At 41.0% G+C, this 17,836-nt stretch overlaps 1 pseudogene; it reads right to left on the reverse strand.

The window, feature by feature from the left end:
• Positions 1-916: 916 nt before the first annotated feature.
• LOC125389502 (arylacetamide deacetylase-like 4 family member 1) lies at positions 917-12,008 on the reverse strand (annotated as a pseudogene).
• Between the last annotated feature and the right edge of the window lie 5,828 nt (positions 12,009-17,836).

Below are 17,836 nucleotides of genomic sequence, written 5' to 3' on the forward strand. Positions count from 1 at the left end.
CTGTGGGTAGTTCAAGTTCCTTCCTGCTCCCTCCGGGTCCAGGAAGGTGAGTATCCAAACAGACTGGATCCCCAAAAATCCAGTATAGGCAGAGGAAACAAGTCCCAGAGTCATTGTCAATGGCTTTTCAGAAAGACTCTGGGCCAGCCACTTTCAGAGAATCTGGCCACATTCAGAGAATCTGGTTGGATCACGTGCTTGTTCAGTCCCAGTCTAACTGGCCTTGGTGAACTCTCATTAGATCAGTCCCCTTGTATCAGTGGGTGATCGCTCCCCTTGCGGTCCTGATTTCCTTTTTCATGTTCTTCCTCCTTCTGCTCCTCCTTTGGACCTTGGGGGGCTCAGTCCGGTGCTCCAATGTGGGTCTCCGTCTGCATCGCCATCCATCGCCGGATGAAGGTTCCCTCTGATCTTGCCCTCCCTGCTCATGTTCTCCTTCCTTTTGCTTCTCACTTGGACCTAGGGAGTTAAGTCCAGTGTTCCAACGTGGGTCCCCGTCTCTATCTCCATCCATTGCCAGATGAAGGATCTATGATGATAAGCAAAATATTCATCAGTATGGTTATGGGCCAAGGCCAGTTCAGGTACCCTCTCCTCTGTCCAGAGAACAATCTGGGGATCTCTCCTTGGACCTGGGATCCCATTTACAATCAAGTCTCTAGTAAACCCTAAACTGACTTCCATAGTTGAGATATATTCTTCCCTTAACCCATTAAAAGAATAAAAGAAAATAAGACTCAGTCCTAGCATCAGTTGTGGCAGAGTCCTCCTTGGCCATTCTCATCCAAGGTACAAGGGCTGATGTTATATTTCTTTTATTCCTTTATTTGATTTTCCCGCCTTTCTTCCCTGTTGTGGGTTAGAGTGGGATCTTGCGCATGCTAGGCAGTATGTTCTCTCACCATACTGCAGTCATTCATAAGCTTTTTATATAACTAGCTACAGCATTTACAAGGTTCAAGGAACAGGGGAAAAAGTAAAACTTCCTTTCAAAAAAAGGGGCACAACCATGAAAACCATCTACTATATGGTACCAGGTCACAGGGACTCCCTGGTCTTCCAAGCGCTTCTTGTAGAGCAAGCCATCATCCCGGACAATGTCCCACTGAAGAGTCACCACAAATGCCTCAGGAACCTGAGCAATAATTTCATCATCTGCTATGAGGGGACAAACATAGCCCCTCATAATATGTTTGATTTCTAGATAGGCGGCCTCATTAAGAGGTGCAGGTGACTCTGGTTGCTGGTACTTGCTCCTGAACATTTTAGGGATGTTCTCAGGGCCTAGCCATTTCTCATACTTCTTCCAAGCACCTGGGGACATACAGGCACCCATCAACATGGCATCTTTCCAGGAGGGATCAATGGCCAGATATCTAGAAACACAGGTCATCATGAAATCTTCGGTGAGGAATGGAACATTTGCGTTCTGCAGATTTGATGGAGACTGGAAAAAGAGTGCCTGGAGAATTGGATATATCAGGACCTGAGCTCAAATCTTGGGAAGATCTTCTCTGCCCACCAAGGCCTGGGTGATGAGGGCTACAGCCGCTGCTCCAATGCTGTCTCCACAGAACACAACCCGGGAGGGGTCCACCCCATAGGCCTGCAGGGACTTCAGGAAGTGAATGGAGGCATTCAGACAATCATGTGCAGAAGAAGGATGATGGTAGTAAGGAAGTTTTCAGTACCTACAGAAGGAAGACAGAGGACAGCACATCAGTGTGTGCAGGAAACTGTGAAGGCTTTGTGAATTGCATCCTCTACTCACCCAAGAGTCTAATTGATTTAACCTTCTACATGACCCCAGCAATGGAAGAGTGTCAGCCCTATTTCCCCCTATGTGAGTTTGAAGAAGCTGCCAAAAGTCAGTTACTTGAATTCTCTATTCAAACCCATGTCTTGATTAGATATAGTGGACACATTATGCAAGTTGGAGCCTATTGACTTTGAAGATAGAACGAGGACTAGAGAGATGGCTTAATAATTAAATGCTTGATTTTAGTTATTTTGACTCCGCATGAAAGTTACTAAACTGTTAGCTTTTGAATATATTTTTCTTAATTTTATCCTGCTTGGGTTTCTTTATCTTGGCATACCCTCGTGGTTCTAAATAGTTATGTAATGTTCTCTAATATCACATGGTTCAGACGCTTACTTAAAAGACTTCTTTGTTCATATCTTAGTGCCCAGGTGGTTGATTCCGTCATTGAGACATTATCATACCATGAAACTTGTAGCATTATTAAAGGTTCAATCACTGGTGGATTTATAATTTTCAAATTTTGATTTCATCTTTCAGTAGTTACCATAACTGGTACTAGTTTGGAAGTACTGTCACCTACTGGGGTATCTTACTAGCCCACGTAGCCAATGAGAACTAAGAGCACAAAATAGGACAGAAAGAAAATGCATAGTTTGGTAGAAAAGTTGTTGACACAGAGGACGAGGTTGCAAAAGAGTTTAGCATATTTAAAAACAAATCAAGGGGATATAGAGATAACTTAGTGGGTAAGAGTGCTTGTTGTTCAATCATAGTGACCAGAGTTCAGATCCCAGCACCAACAGTTGGGTGCCCTGCAAATACCTATAACCTCAAGGGATCTGATGGCCTCTCCTGGCCTCTTTGTACACCCACAACAGCGTGTGTGTATGTACTCACAGATATACACACATACTAAAACCTTAAAATAAATAAATAAAAAGAGCCAAATCAAATACTTTGTACTGGGGCAGAGGGAAAGAGTCCTCCAGAGCTTCTTAGATATTAAGCTGATCTCACTCATGACAAACTCCAGGATAAAACTATAAACTCCTTTGAAAGACTTTGCCTAAGAATATAGTACTGCCAGGATTCCCAGCTTGTACTGGTCCACCTAGAAAGTTGCCCTCCCAGAACTCATTTCCTATTGTTAGTTGCCTAGGCATTCAAAGTTCGTTGTGGCTATGTTCTAAGGAAGCCCAGCGAATGCTGCAGCTAGTGGCGACCTGGGCACCATCGACACAATGCTGGATGCTGGACGTGCAAACACGTGAAATATAGTCACTGGGTTGTGGAGACAGAGGCCAAGTAAAGTATAAGACAGCTGGTGTCCCTGAACCATACCTGTGAGAAGGAATATGTAGGCTAAGCTCCAATGAAGACCTGAGGAAATAGGAGATGGCAGGAATTTGAATAATACGCTGAAGGACACCACAAAGAGCAGATGGAGGCTAAGAAGGAGGTCACACAGACTTCCACCAGTAGGACTATAGAAGTACGAATGCCCGAAATTTGGGGGTATGAAACCATACCACCATGTATCAAATAAGAGCATTGAACTATAAGACTTCATGTTTGCCCTGCTGTCTATTAGTCTTTCTTGGTCCTGGATTTTCCCTCTATGACACCATTTTTTCCTTTTGTGAATGAGAATGATTGTCCTGTGCCACTGTATGTCAGAAGAATGTAATTTGCTGTTTGAATTGTATGACCAATTCACAGCTAAGAATGGGACCAAGGTTCAAAAGACTTTAGACTTGAACCTTGTAACAGGGCTGAAACTATTAAACTTTGGGGACTCTAATACTAGATGCATTTTACATGATGAGTTGACCATGACTCTTAGATGTTCAGGGGTGAGATACTATTGTGTGTGTGTATGTGTGTGTGTGTCTGTATGGTATCCCTCAAAAAGTTTATGTTATCACCTTATTCCCTAAATATGGATCAAATCATTGATATATAACTAGATTGTGAAACACTGGCATCACTGATGGTATATTAATTCATGGATTTATAATTTGATGGCATTATTAGACTGTGAACCTAATTGTAAGCTACAGCTTAGGTTCTGTCTTTGAATGTTACCTTGTCTCTGGCACCTTCTCTCTTTGCTTTCTGGCTACCACAATAAGAGCACATCTGATGTATTATATTCTCTTGCTTTGATAATATTCTGCCTTACAGAATAGCAGTGGAACAAGTTGGACATAGACTGAATTAAGGTTCTAGAACTTGGGGTCAAAATAAATTCTTCCCCCCTTTAATTTATTTCTTTGGTGTTTGCAATAGCATGAAAAAAGTGCATTAAGAGTAATTAATTTTCACCACGGCTATCTCACTCAGTTTCTAATGATGAATGGCTTGCCAGTTCTTTTCTCATTTGTATGATTCTATGTTCACATGTGAGAGGGTCTGTTGGGACAAAGACATCTAGGAATGTCCCTCCTTGTATTTTCCCCTGCTTTGTGGATAAGCCGCCCACCATCAGAGACTACTCACCCCACAGACAGCAACACTGAGTCTGTCTCTCAGGCCAGGAACGTACACAGGTTATGGTAAAAGTCTGCAAGAGAATACCAGGTATGGTATACTGTATGAAGAGAATCCAAAACTCCCCACCACAGCCCCAGGGAATCAACTGATATGGGGACCATGGGATGATCCCTCTATTCCTAGTCTTGTTCTTCTGAAGTGACTCAAGTCACCATGCCAGGGCAAAGTTAGGACATTTGCAGTAATTTCTTGAGTGTTGGGGGCATAAGTGAACTTGGAGCACATCTTCTGCACAGTTTAATCTTACAGCGGGGGAAACTGAAGACCAGGAAGTTTTGAGGTTCTAAATGAACAAAGCCACTTATGGAGGATTAGCCTGTGGATATTAAGAATTTCATACATTGAACTGAATGTGGCAGCACATGCTTGTGATCCCAGCTCTTGGGATATAGCATCAAGGTGATCAGGAGTTCAAGTCATTCTCAACTACATAACAAATTGGAAACCAGCCTGGGCTACAAGAGGCCCTGCCTCAAAAGAAGATTCACGTATTTATTTGATTAGGAAACAAATGATGAGTAGAGGGACAATTTGGATTAGTATGGTGGTATATTTGAAACTCTAGGAGGCAGGTCCACTGGCATTAGAGGGAGCAAATCTTTACCCAGGTCCAGGAACAGAAAGAACTCTCTTTGATTTAGCCCATTCCCTTGATATACAAGGACCATTATCAGTCTGTGTTCATCTTCTGTCCAGGCTGCCACAACTCATTGGATAACGATCTCTGAACTGTGCCAAGCAGACAGTATGAATCTCTAAATGGCATCAGGTAATTGTAATATTTATGGAGGCTTACTATGTGGGTGCACACCAGTTACATTGTTAGGCAGAGGACGCAAGCAGACTTGGAGAGTAACACTACTGGGGAGGTTCTGACCTGAGTTGTCCAGACAGCATCTGTCAATGGCCCTACCCCCATAAGTTCTGAACGCTGCGCAGTAACTTTATTTGAAGACTTTTAAAGTAGGGTGGATCCACCTAGGGGAGGAACTGAATCAGGGTATAGAGAGTATCTGTGACATGAGTACCCTTAAAAGTCTCAAGTGGAGTTTGCACAAACAATATGGTGTCTTTAACAACGGTCCTGAACTCTAGGACCTGCGTAGACATTGTTTTCTTTCAGTTTTCCAAGTAATTCCTGTTTCGGAGCTTTGAACGTGTTACTTGCCCCCTCTTTAGACTTATTAGGACAAGAGTGAGACAGATGGGAGATCACAATGGGTGCTAAATCGTGGGGCCAGGTAAACAACATTTGAGGCAGTACCTTCCAAAATCAAAATTAGTGCCAACACATGTCATGAAGAGCAAACCAGGTGGCTCTGGTGAGGTAAGTGTAAAGGGCTTATGTCTTCCCCTCCTCCACTTGCTCATGCCTTATTTACAACATAGAGGAAAAAAAAGAGAAACCCTTTCAAATACCTGCACAAACAAGGACTTTTGCATAAGGGCCTGAGTTCTCAGGATATAATGCACAGGGAAGCAGACAAGTATAGAGGTGGCCTACAGAATAGGAGGCCATCTTTCCTAACTGTGCATCTACTGGAGAGTTACTATTTAGAATACACAAAGAATTAAAAAAACTGAACAAGAGATCAAACAATCCAGTCAACACATAGGCTAATGAAACAAACAGACAGTTCATAAGATGAAATAGAAATGGCCAATAAACATGAAAAAAAGAACTCCAACCTCACTAGACAATTAGAGAAGAGCAAATTTAGACTTCGTTAAAATTTCTTCTTGCGTCAGTTAGAATGTCCATCATTAAAATAACAAGCCATAAGAGAAATGCAAACAATGCTGAGATTCCATTTTACACTTGTAAGAATGGCCAAATTAAAAACACTGATGATAACTTATGCTGGAGAGGATGTGGGGTAAAGGGAACACTCCTCCACTGATGGTGGGAGTGTAAACTGGTATAGTCCCTTTGGATATCAGTATGACAATTTCTCAGAAAATTAGGAAACAACCTACCTCCAGATCCAGCGATACTACTTTTGGGTATATGCTCAATTGTACCACAGGACATGTGCTCAACTGTGTTCATAGCAGCATTATTTGTCATAACCAGAACCTAGAAACAACCTAAATGCCCCTTGACCAAAGAACAGACAGGAAAATGTGGTACATTTACACAATGGAGTACTACACAGCAGAAAAAAACATAATGACACCTTGAAATTTGCTGACAAATGGATGGAGCTAGAAAACATCATATTGAGTGAGGTAACCCAGACCCAGAAAGACAAATATAATAATATGTTCTCATTCACAAGCAACTTTTAGACATAAAGCAAAGAAAAACCAGCCTACAATTCACAATCCCAGAGAACCTAGACAACAAAGAGGACCCTAGGAGAGACGTACATGGATCTAACCCACATGGGAAACAGTAAAAGACAAGATCTCCTGAGTAAATTGGGAGCATGGGGACCATAGGAGAGGGTAGAAAGGGAGGGGAGGAGAGTGGAAAAAATATATAACTCAATAAAAACAACTTAAAAATAATAATAAAATAGAAATTAAAGAAAACATCAAATAGGTATGGTGGTGTATGTCTTTAAACCCAGTACTCAGCTGAGGCAGAAGCAGTTGGACCTCTATGAGTTCAAAGCCAACTTGGTCTACAGAATAAGATCCAGGAAAGCCAGGGCTAAATAGTGAGACCCTGTCTCAAAAAATAAAGAGGAAAGGAGCGCAGGCAGGAAGGAAGAGCAGGGGACAATGACAACAAATGCCAGAGAGGGATGCAGGCAGAGAAGGGACACTCACACACTGTTGCTGGGAATGTAAACTAATCTGGCTACTATGGAAATGCCTCTAAAATTAAAAGTAGATCTTCTCTGTGAGTCACCTGTACCACTCCTGGATATTAAGCAGAGATGCTCGCACATCAGTGTTGATGGTAGCACTGTGTACAATACCTAAGTTATGAGGCCAACCTGGGTGTCCCACAGCAGAGGAATGAATAAGAAAGATGAATCATGTATACACAGTAGGATTTGAAGTTATGTTGATTGCAGGAAAATGGGTACAACTGGAGATAATTATATTAAGTGACTGAAGTCAGTCTCAGAAAAGCAGATACCACCTCTTTTCTTTTGTTTGTGAGTGCCAGGTTCTATGTATGCTTATACATGTGTGTGTGTGTGTGTGTGTGTGTGTGTGTATGTATGAAATTAGAAATTAAATTAGAATTAAAATTGTCTAGGGAGCAAATGAGATTAATAAGGGGTGAGAAGGCAGAAGGTAGCCCTTTATGGAGAGGTGTATATTCAAAGAATATTATATAGTTATATAAAAATAACCTTATGCAATCCAGTATAATTAAAAATAAACTAAAAATATTTAGAATAAGCTCCTACTTTGTGTTTGTACAAGGAATTCAGCCCTGTTAATTCCTGTTTTCATATGAACTCTTTGTTCTTCATGGAACTTTTCCCCTGAGTCTTTTCTAATGAGCTTGCTTTTTAATTATGTGTATGTGTGCAGAGGGGGTGTGTGAACATGAGGAGTGTGGAGGTCAGAAGAAGGCATTACAGGAGCTGGAGTTACAGGTCCTTGTGAGTAGCCCCATGTACTCACAGGGAACTGAACCTGGGTCCCCTGCAAGAGCAGTGAGCCCTCCTAACCTCTGAACCATCTTTCTCTTAATTCTGTTTTGAAATGTGATATTGTTTGTCCTAGTGTCTGACTTTCTGGAGTCCTTTGTTTTGCAGTATAGGGCTCTGGCCTCACTCAATTCACCCAGATCTCCAGCTATGTAGCACTGGCTCCTCCCATTCCTTGATCTTGGTCTCAAATCTCACTTTATTGGAGAGACTGCTTACTTAGAAGCAATGAGGTGCTGGGACTCTGAGTCAGTTCCTATTCTGGGCCTACACTGTCCAATCTAAAACCTTCACCCTCTCGTTTGTGTTCTGCGAGGGTCAGCCTCTTACTTTGATCGACAGGCCAATGAGAGCAGGGACTGAGCCTTGTTCTCTAGTCTCTGAGAATCCAGTGATAGCTACAACACAAGTTTCCACTCTTGGTGTTTGCATTCTAAGTGAGAGAAGACAGAAACTAAGCAAGGAAACATACTGGGGACCAAAATAAACATGGGCAAAGTAAGCTCTGTGACAAGTGGCAGGGAGACCCTCTAGATAAAATGTTCCCTTTCCTCCTCTCAACATTCCCAAAGCAACTCCTTCTTGCTCTTTAAAATATGTGACCTCTTTTCCCATGAATTGTTGCTATGCACATCATGCATGTACATATATATTCCTAAATATTAACACAGCCTGCCTAGTCTGTACAATGCTACTTGTATATATGCTTTCAGGGATGCCTATTTGTTCTTGGATGACAACAAGAGACATGTTAACCTAGACTTGAGGAAAGCCCACAAGGCCTCAACCCTACACAAAACACTACAGGCAACTAAAGAATACTGAAACCAAGAGAAATAGTCTTCTCCAGGGAAGAAAACAATTGGTTATCCAATGGCAAATGGTCAGCCCTGAATTGTACCTTTAAAGATTCTTTTTGTGTGGAGAAAGGGCCAGCCAGACCATTAACAACGGAGTATCGGGATCACTATTAGAAGCAGGGCTTAAGGAGGTGAGAAATTGAAGGTGGATTTGGACCAAGATGACCCAGAAGATTTGAGAGCAATGAGTGGATTTGGGACAATTGTAGGACAAAGGGCATCGGAGGTTGGCTTCACACCCAATTTTCTGGAAGTCCTACTAGGCAATCACTGCCTCCACCTCAACAGAGATATCAAATTATAGAAAACATTGTCATGGAGGCAACAATCCCATTTTCTGACATGGTCTTCAGTCTTGATCCACCTGTCACAAAAGGAGCCCCAATGACTACTTTATTTGACTCCCTCCATAGGGATTTTCATGGAAAAGTGGGTGGGTTTATGGAGGTTGTACTTTCTTACTACAGGGATCGTCCTCACCTAGGCTGCCCAGAAAGGCACCTCCTCCATGTAAGAAGATGATTCCTCGCCGGGACTTGGACGAGGCTCCCTTGGGTTGAAAGAGCCTCACAGGGATTGTGCCAAAAAGCAGGTCCTTCACAAACACACCAAGGTTCTTCTTCGACACAGAGCTGTCTTGTACAAAGCCGAAGAAGCAGGGCGAGGAGCAAATGTTCACCTTCTCAAGTATGTTCCCCTGCGGAAAAGAGAGAGCAGTTGGAGGCTTCCGTAGCTCCCCTGTCCTCTCCACCCTGCAGACCCTGCCCACGCTGCTGTGTGTCTCAGTCATGGACTTTCCAAAAAGCTCCCATTTGAATGTGCTTAAACTGGTTTCTCCCAAGATGCATGAAAATCTGAAGTTGTTCATGAAAATCTAGAACATGGGGGATGTGAGCAGTAAGGAAAAAAAAGCCATGCCTCCTTGCAGACAGAATTTCCTGGTGGTCTTTCTAGAAAAGACCCATGGCCCAGTAGCTTGGTTCTATGCCAGTCTCAGCTCATTCCCACCGTGTTGTATCTGATTTCCATGGAACAGTGGAGCCTTTGTTTATGGTTTTGTCCATTTCTTCATAGAGTATGAGCAAAGCCACTCTTTCTGGTTCTTGTTCCACTTGACTCTATTAGTCCCATCTTCAGAGTCCACAGCAAAGCCTAGGCTTGGTCTAGAATCTGTCACAGTCTTTGTAGCTATAAGGCCTGTATTCAGCCCTCACTGCTTCCCGAAACTCTGTACTTCAGGGAAATTCACTATGCCCTTCTTTATAGTTCCCTCACTTACATGGCAGAGAGCTATTATCATCGGTTTCAGACTTGTATGACTGGATCAAAGGGAGGACGTTTTAGAAATCAGCATAGACTTGAATTTGCAAACACTGGCTGCTATTTGGCTGATTTCTTGGTCATCAATAATGCCCTTGGCAGTGACAATATGATACTCTCCAAATGTGAAGAAAGCTGTTGATGGGGATGAGACCACCAATAAAACCCGAGGTCATGACCTCTGTAATACCCAAGAGGACAAGAAGTGGGACTGGAACCTAAAAGCTATGTCTGTCTGTCCGTAATAAATAGATCAGCTCTGGGATGACTGTAGGACTGAGGTTGTGACTGAATGAATGAGTTAGTTGTCACTTCTTACCACCTTCATGGGCATCAAAGCAAGGCATAACAGTAGACTTCCTTTGCCATAATTTGATCCCCATTGTACTCTCATGCGCTCTCCCTTCTCCAAAGGAGGAGCACTGAGAACTTTAGAAGATGGTTGGGGCCTTAGATAGTCCCTACACAAAGCCTCCAAGATATCTTCTGGAAAGAGGGTATTTGTTATGTTTTCCTGGATGTTCTGAGGATAGCAGAGTTCCTGAGCCTTATCCTCTGGGAAGTTATTACAACATATTCCTCTACCAAGAATGCAATGACCTAGATTTACATCAGTCTACACTGAGAGGGAGCTGCATGAACAAATCCTTCTAGGGTTTCCCCTAATAAACTATTGGAGTTTCTGCCACACCCGAATCCTAAACTCCTTTGCCTTTTTCATTCAACTCTTTTTGTTTACATGTCTTTTTAGGTTACAAAAAGTATTTTATGTGAATAAGTGTTTTACCTACATGTATGTATATGTACCATGTGCCTGCTTGGTTCCTTTAGAGACCAGAAGAGGGAATAAGATTCCCTGGAACTGGATAATTAAAGATGGTTGTGAGCCACTATGTGAGTGCTGGAAACTGAATCCTGGTCCTCTTCAAGAGCAGCATGTGCTTCTAACCACTGAACCACCTCTCCAGTCTGGTTTAAAGATTTTCTAAGCCCTCAGGCTAATTACTTCTTAATAGTTTGTGAAGTAGAAAGCCCCCACTCCTTGCTTCGGGTCAAATAATGCTATTAATATATCAAATTATTTTTAAGTTAAATTTTCTTTTGACTATTTCATTTCCTGTAACCCAGGACTGAACTTAAGACGTGATAAGACTTTACTTCTGCCCTCCTCAAATCTATAATAAACTAATTTTTACTAGCAGCAACCATTGCCTGGGAGATATTAAAAACTCAGGACTCTAGCTTCTGTCAGCTGTCTCTAACTATTCCCAGCTGAACAACAGCCGTAGACTCTAACACACCTCACGAGGCTAGGCTCACGTATACCTAACTGAAGCTTCTTGTTTTACTGATGAGGAATCAGAAGTGTTTTAACCAACCAGGAAAGGGCTTACTGACACACGCTACTCAATCCCGGCAGAATCACCAAGGGCTCCAACTTCCCAATCCAATATCTGACATTTGTAAGGGCGTCAGACTGTTTCTCATTAGAAATCAGCTCCCCACTTTTACCCTTGCTGTCTTTTCCTTTTGGAAGTAAAGAAAAAGAGCTCACACATATCCAATTCACTTAATAGCCTTCCTTAACAGGCCATCAGCACTACACCTTGCCAGTCGCTGACTAACACACACTGGCTGTTAGACTATGTGATTTTTGGCAAAACGCTTTCCCCAGGCTGAAGTTCTGCCTGTGCTGGCAGGAAATGATCATTAAGAAACACATCTTACCCACGTCATCGTGAGGTGAAAGCAGTAGTGCAGAATCCGAAACTTCAGGGGGTGCTTGAGGGTAGGAGGCACGTCGATAGTAAGGAGGTGATCTATGAGAACCCACACATTGACTCCCATGACCAGGAGGCACATGGTAGCAAGGGGAAGTTCCACCAAAGAAAGCATGGTGCTCTTGTTCCTTCGGAGTGAGCCGAGGAAACCTGTGCCCTAAGAAGACTTCGTAAATCTTCTTACCCACACACTCAGGTACTTTGTAACCTCCAGAGAAGCACCATGGCCTAAAATCTCCTCTTTTCAAACCCTCTGGACATTGGAAGCATGCCCGCGTGAACTGATTGCAACAGACCGGAACCCCGAGAGCTTCCTGCTCAGCATCAGTGGAGCCCTTATACCTTGTACCCAGGTCAGAGCCATCTTCATCACGCCACCCAGGAAGTCACCAACCTGCTTAGGAGATGGACACTGCTGGAGAAGTGATAGAAAGGGATGCCAAGTGGTAATCAAGTCCCTTGGAGGTTGAGGATACTTGCTGAAGTCATGTAAAGTACTCTGTGGCTCTCTTCTCAGGTGTGAACTCAGAGATTAGAGAGGTGGTGTGCACCAAGGTGAACCACAATGAGGAAGGACAGAACGAGGTCTCAGCCCATCATGCCCTATCCTCATCTCTCCTCTCTACTCACCAGCCTCATTTTCTTTAAATCATAAATGAGTTTCACAATTGCTCCTTGCATAAGCCCTGACCTTATGTCCTGCAGTGATGCGTTTTGATGTCTAAGGTCATGCTGTTCTAAACATGTCACTCTAACCTGGAGAAGCCAATTCTGAGAGATATTAAACAACTTTCCTCTGAGGACATTTTTGTGTGTCTACGCATGCACACATGTGTATGCATTCTCTCACTGTGTGTGTGTGTGTGTCTGTGTGTGTGTGTAGCAGTGGAAATTGGGTGTTTTCCTCAGTTGCTCTCTATTAATCAAGGTGTGGTCTCTTCCTGAATTCGGAGTTTACCAATTCTAGTCAGCTTGACCAGGAGATCCCCCATGTCTACTTTCTTACCATCGTATCTGCCCAGACATTAAGTGGCCCAAGCTCCCAATTCTCACATTATGTCATATGAACTGAGACATCTTTCCAGCACCGAGCACACTTTTTAAAAGATAAAACGAGAAATTCAGTCCCTGAATCTGCAGCCACTGCTTTTGATGGATTTTCCATAACCACCTTCCACCTGCCATGCCCTGGTATAGGTTTTCTACTCTCTTTGTGGCTTTTTTTTTCACTGTAGAAATCTTCTAGTTTAAGTGGACTCATGCAGCTTATGAATATGCGACATTTAAAAGTACTCAAGAGATAAGTCTCTTTGTAAGGTATATAATGACATGCCAGAGACCACAGATTTATCTTCATTATCAAAATGCCCCAGTGGGTGCTTATCAGCAATAGAAGGTGTAAGTCATAAACAATCCCACACCAGTGGAATTATGGAATTATATAATTCCATAATCATGGAATTATGATTAATAAAAGGGTTATCTATTTAAGGGAGAAAACTTAAAGATCACTGTCCTAGACAACAGTCCTCAGTGCAACCAGGAACAGAGTCTAGCAGCCCGAAGCAGAGTCAGAAGCAAAAGAGCAAGAGCAGGGCTACCGCTGCTTTTGAAAGCAAAAGAGACCGTGCCCAAGTGGGCTGGTACCTTAAAGGCTATTGGCTGAAGGAGCAGAACGAGCTCCCACAGCACCTCCCCCTTTTGTTTAAGTAAGAGAGTTCCAAACCCAATACAAAACAATATACACTATGAACAGATATAAAGTATAAGATTAGGAATGGAGAGATGGTTCAGAGGTTGAGAACACTGACTGCTCTTCCAGAGGTCCTGAGTTCAATTCCCAGCAACCACATGGTGGCTCACAGCCATCTATAATGAGATCTGGTGCCCTCTTCTGGCATGCAAGCATACATAGAAGGAATGTTGTATACATAATAAATAAATAAATAAATAAATAAATAAATAAATAAATAAACAAATCTTTGAAAAAAGTATAAGATTAGAATTACAATCAGCATAAATAATATTAAGCAAGGAACATATGCTAAATGTTTTAATAAACATTCTATCCTAAGGTGTCTAAGTCTTGTATTGGAAATGGCTTGGCTAGATCATAAGAGGATGGTAACTATGACTATCTAATCTTCAACCCTATTAGAGGTCTGAGAAGGGAGATAATATTACTTGAGCAGGCAGGAAGTGCAATCAAGTAGCTTCCAAAGCAAACAATATAGGATGGAGACAATTAGCTACCTGAGCAATCACCCAAAGTCTCATTTTGCAAAGTTGAAGCAACCAACTTTGGCTAAGGCCTAGCATAATTTACAGACCATTTTCAGAGGCAGGAAATTTTTCAAAACTGTCTTATCCTGTCTTGGCAAGATTTGACAGTCCTGCTTATCCATTTCTGGATATCATGTAACTTGTCAGTGGTTGAGGCATTGTCAGTTCCTTGCCCAAAGGCCAGTTTTGCCAAGAAGAAAACAAGCTCCACGTGGAGTGTCTTTGGTGCTCAACATTCTCTCAAGAACAGATTGGTGCTGTCAGAAGCAGCCATGTTTCATGTCAGCAGAACCCTAAGTTATTTAAATGCCACGTTCTACAGATCCTTGAAGTAGTTGAGGATTCCTTATCTAGACAGAATACTGCCTCTATATATCTAAAGAACCTAATTGATCTGACTGTATGTACAACAAACATGAACAACTATTGACCTATAATAATTAATACCTTATTATATAACTTAAAGAGTAAAACTTCATGTCAGAATATTAAACATTCTGTAAATAAATGTGCAACAAGTGAGGACAGTGACCTCAAAATATAAACAATCTACAAGTATTTTGATCAGAGGTAAGAGCAATATATAACATAATATGAAAATATATCCTAAAAGTTGTATCAATATACAAAATGTCCTAAACCAAGGTAGAAACATGCATATATATACAATCTGATGGAATAACTTTGCTTTGGTGTACAAATGTAAATAAAAGTAACAGATATAATTTGAACTTGTATCAATATACACAAACTATACCAATGTAAATTATCCATTTATAATAGCTAACAAGTATTCAATCTATTACCCACTACTACTGTCTCTCCCTTTTATTTATTTTTTATTTATTAATTTTTTTACAAACATAGTTTTCACCCCAATCCTCTATCTAGTACAAATAATAATCATCAACCCTTAAACAGTCTTCCCAACCCTATGGACAAACTTTTTTGGGATGCGGGCGTTATCTTCTAGAATTGCTTCCTGCTGTCATGGGGGCAATGTTTTCTTAATGGGATCCTGCAAAAATTAAGTGGTGGTTAAGTTCCAAAATTACCATCTAGTAATTTTTGGGCCGTCAATAGGATTTTTTGTTTTGTTTTGTTTTTCAAAGTTCTCATTTGGAATTCTGGCCAGAATATAAGAAGGTGCACCATTTCAGCAGCTGGTACCCAAAACAAGCAGTCTTATAGTAAGTAGTTCTGTCTGCATCGTGATGTAATCTCAACTAGGTGAAGTTATTGCTGTGGGACCCAATCTTCTTCCTGGAAACTTCAAAGATTACTGCAGGATAAGGATCTGTAGGAAAATCTATATTTATCATGAAAAACTTTAACATCATTCATATAAACATACATTCAATGAAGAATATGATATAGATAAAAAAGCATGGAGAAAGTAATTTTTTTCCTAAAGTCTTTTATATCAGATGCCTCCTGATATGAGACAGAAACTCTGAATGTTCCTTTTAACAACAAGCTTGGATTTAGAGAAGTACAGAGCCATTATCCAACTCCAAAACCAGCTGTGTGTGTGTGTGTGTGTGTGTGTGTGTGTGTAAATTTAAGTGTAAACAGTACCTGGATTTATAAACCATATTCTGTTTTCTAGATGCTTCTTAGTGGATAGTTATTTTTCTGTCAGCATTCAAATATCCAAGGTCTCTTGAATTTTTGATGATGTGTATTTTCCTTCAAAGATAAGAGCAGAGCCCTGCCCTAACGCTTATGAGCTTTACTTACCACCTGTATGATTGTCACCATTGTGGATGTGGTATCATTTCCCTTTTTCAAGAGGTTTCTCCTTTTCAAAGCGAATTTTTATCAATTTTGATGGTATCCATAATTTTTCTTCTCCTGTGGAAACAAGAGCGAACCCCCTTTCCCAACATAGTACATCTCCAGGTTTCCATTGTGAGGTCAACACATCCTTGAAATATACTGGTTGATTCAATTCAAAAGTTTTTTCCATTATCCAATGCCTCTCTGCTGCTGTTGTTCCTTTCTCACTAGCGTTAAGAAAATTCAAGGTTAATAAAGCATTATACAATCTATTTCTTGGGGCATTTTCTATCCCTTTCTGTTTGTTCAGCATATCCTTTATAGTACAATTTGACCTTTATATAACTGCCTGACCTGTAGAATTATTTGGGAAACCTGTAATGTGCTTTATATTATAATAAGCAAAAAAGCATTTCATTTTCTTAGATACATATGCTGGACCATTGTCTGTCTTTATTTGTGCAGGTATACCCACGATGGCCATAACTTCCAATTAATGTATGTTTACTTAATCAGCCTTTTCTGAGCTCAAGGCAATTGCCCATTGAAAACCTGAATAAATATCTATGGTGTGGAATACATATTTTAATTTATCAATTTCTGTAAAGTGGAACACATCTCTCTGCCAGATTTCATTCCTTTGAGTACCCTTTTGGTTACTTTCTGCAGGCAATGGTGTTTGATTAAAGAAAGAACAAGTAGGACATCTCTTTATAATCACCTTAGCTTGTTGCCGTGTAATAGAAAACTCTTTCTTTAAACCTTTGCTATTTACGTGATGTTTTCTATGAAATTCAGAGACCTGCAACACACTTCCAATCAATAATTGGTCAGTTTCTGCATTACCTTGTGCTAGAGGACCTGGCAGACCCGTATGGGATTAGATATGTGTAACATATACATAGGACAAAGCCTGTTCCTGATAATTCCTGGTGATGCTTTGCACCTGGATGAATAATGAAGCGAATTCTGTATCATCTGGTATAAATTCAGCAGTTTCAATACGCAAGATAACTTTCTGCATATTGCAAATCAGTAACTATATTGAGAGGTTCTTTAAAATCCCTAGTGCCATAAGAATAGCATATAATTCTGTCTTCTGGACAGAATTATAAGGGTTTTGTTTCACCTTATTTAGTTATTCTGATTTGTAGCCTGCCTTCCCTGATTTATTTGCATCAGTATAAAATGTACGGGCTCCAGTTATTGGTGCATCATGTACAGTTCGGGGAAGAATCCAAGTAGTTCTCTTTATAAGGTTAAATCTGTTGCTTTTGGGATAATTGCTATTAATTTCTCCCCAAAAAAAGTTAGCACAAGCCTTTTGCCAGGGTTCATTGTTTTCCCATAACTTTTTTATTTCATCAGCAATAAAGGGCACTATAATCTCTGCTGGGTCCATACTTGCTAGTTGACGAAGTTTCAATTTACCTTTTATAATTAATTCAGAGACTTTTTCCACATAAGTTTTTAATTTTTTTACTTGGTTTATGTGGCAAAAAAAAGATCTATTCAAAGATAATATTGTCCCTCTGCATTAATATTCCTGTAGGAGAAATTCTGGAAGGCAATGTGACTAGAATACAATTGAGATTTGGATTCACTCTTTCCATGTGTGCCTCACATAATTTCTCCTCAACAATCATCAATTCCTTTTCCACTTCAGCTATTAATTCTCTGGGACTATTCAAGTCTTTATGGACCTTTGGGGAACATTACCAGAGGGGAGCCATTTCCTGTGTTTCATCCAGGTGTCTAGGGAATATAAATTCCTGTCAATATGGCATCTTTCCAGGAGGTATCAATGGCTGGAAACTTAAGAAAGCAGATTATCATTACGTCTCTGATGAGGAATGGAACATTTCGGTTCTGCAGATGTGG

Source organism: Myodes glareolus, chromosome 6 (assembly GCF_982192425.1).
Source record: "Myodes glareolus chromosome 6, mMyoGla1.1, whole genome shotgun sequence".
In the NCBI taxonomy this organism is placed as follows: domain Eukaryota; kingdom Metazoa; phylum Chordata; class Mammalia; order Rodentia; family Cricetidae; genus Myodes; species Myodes glareolus.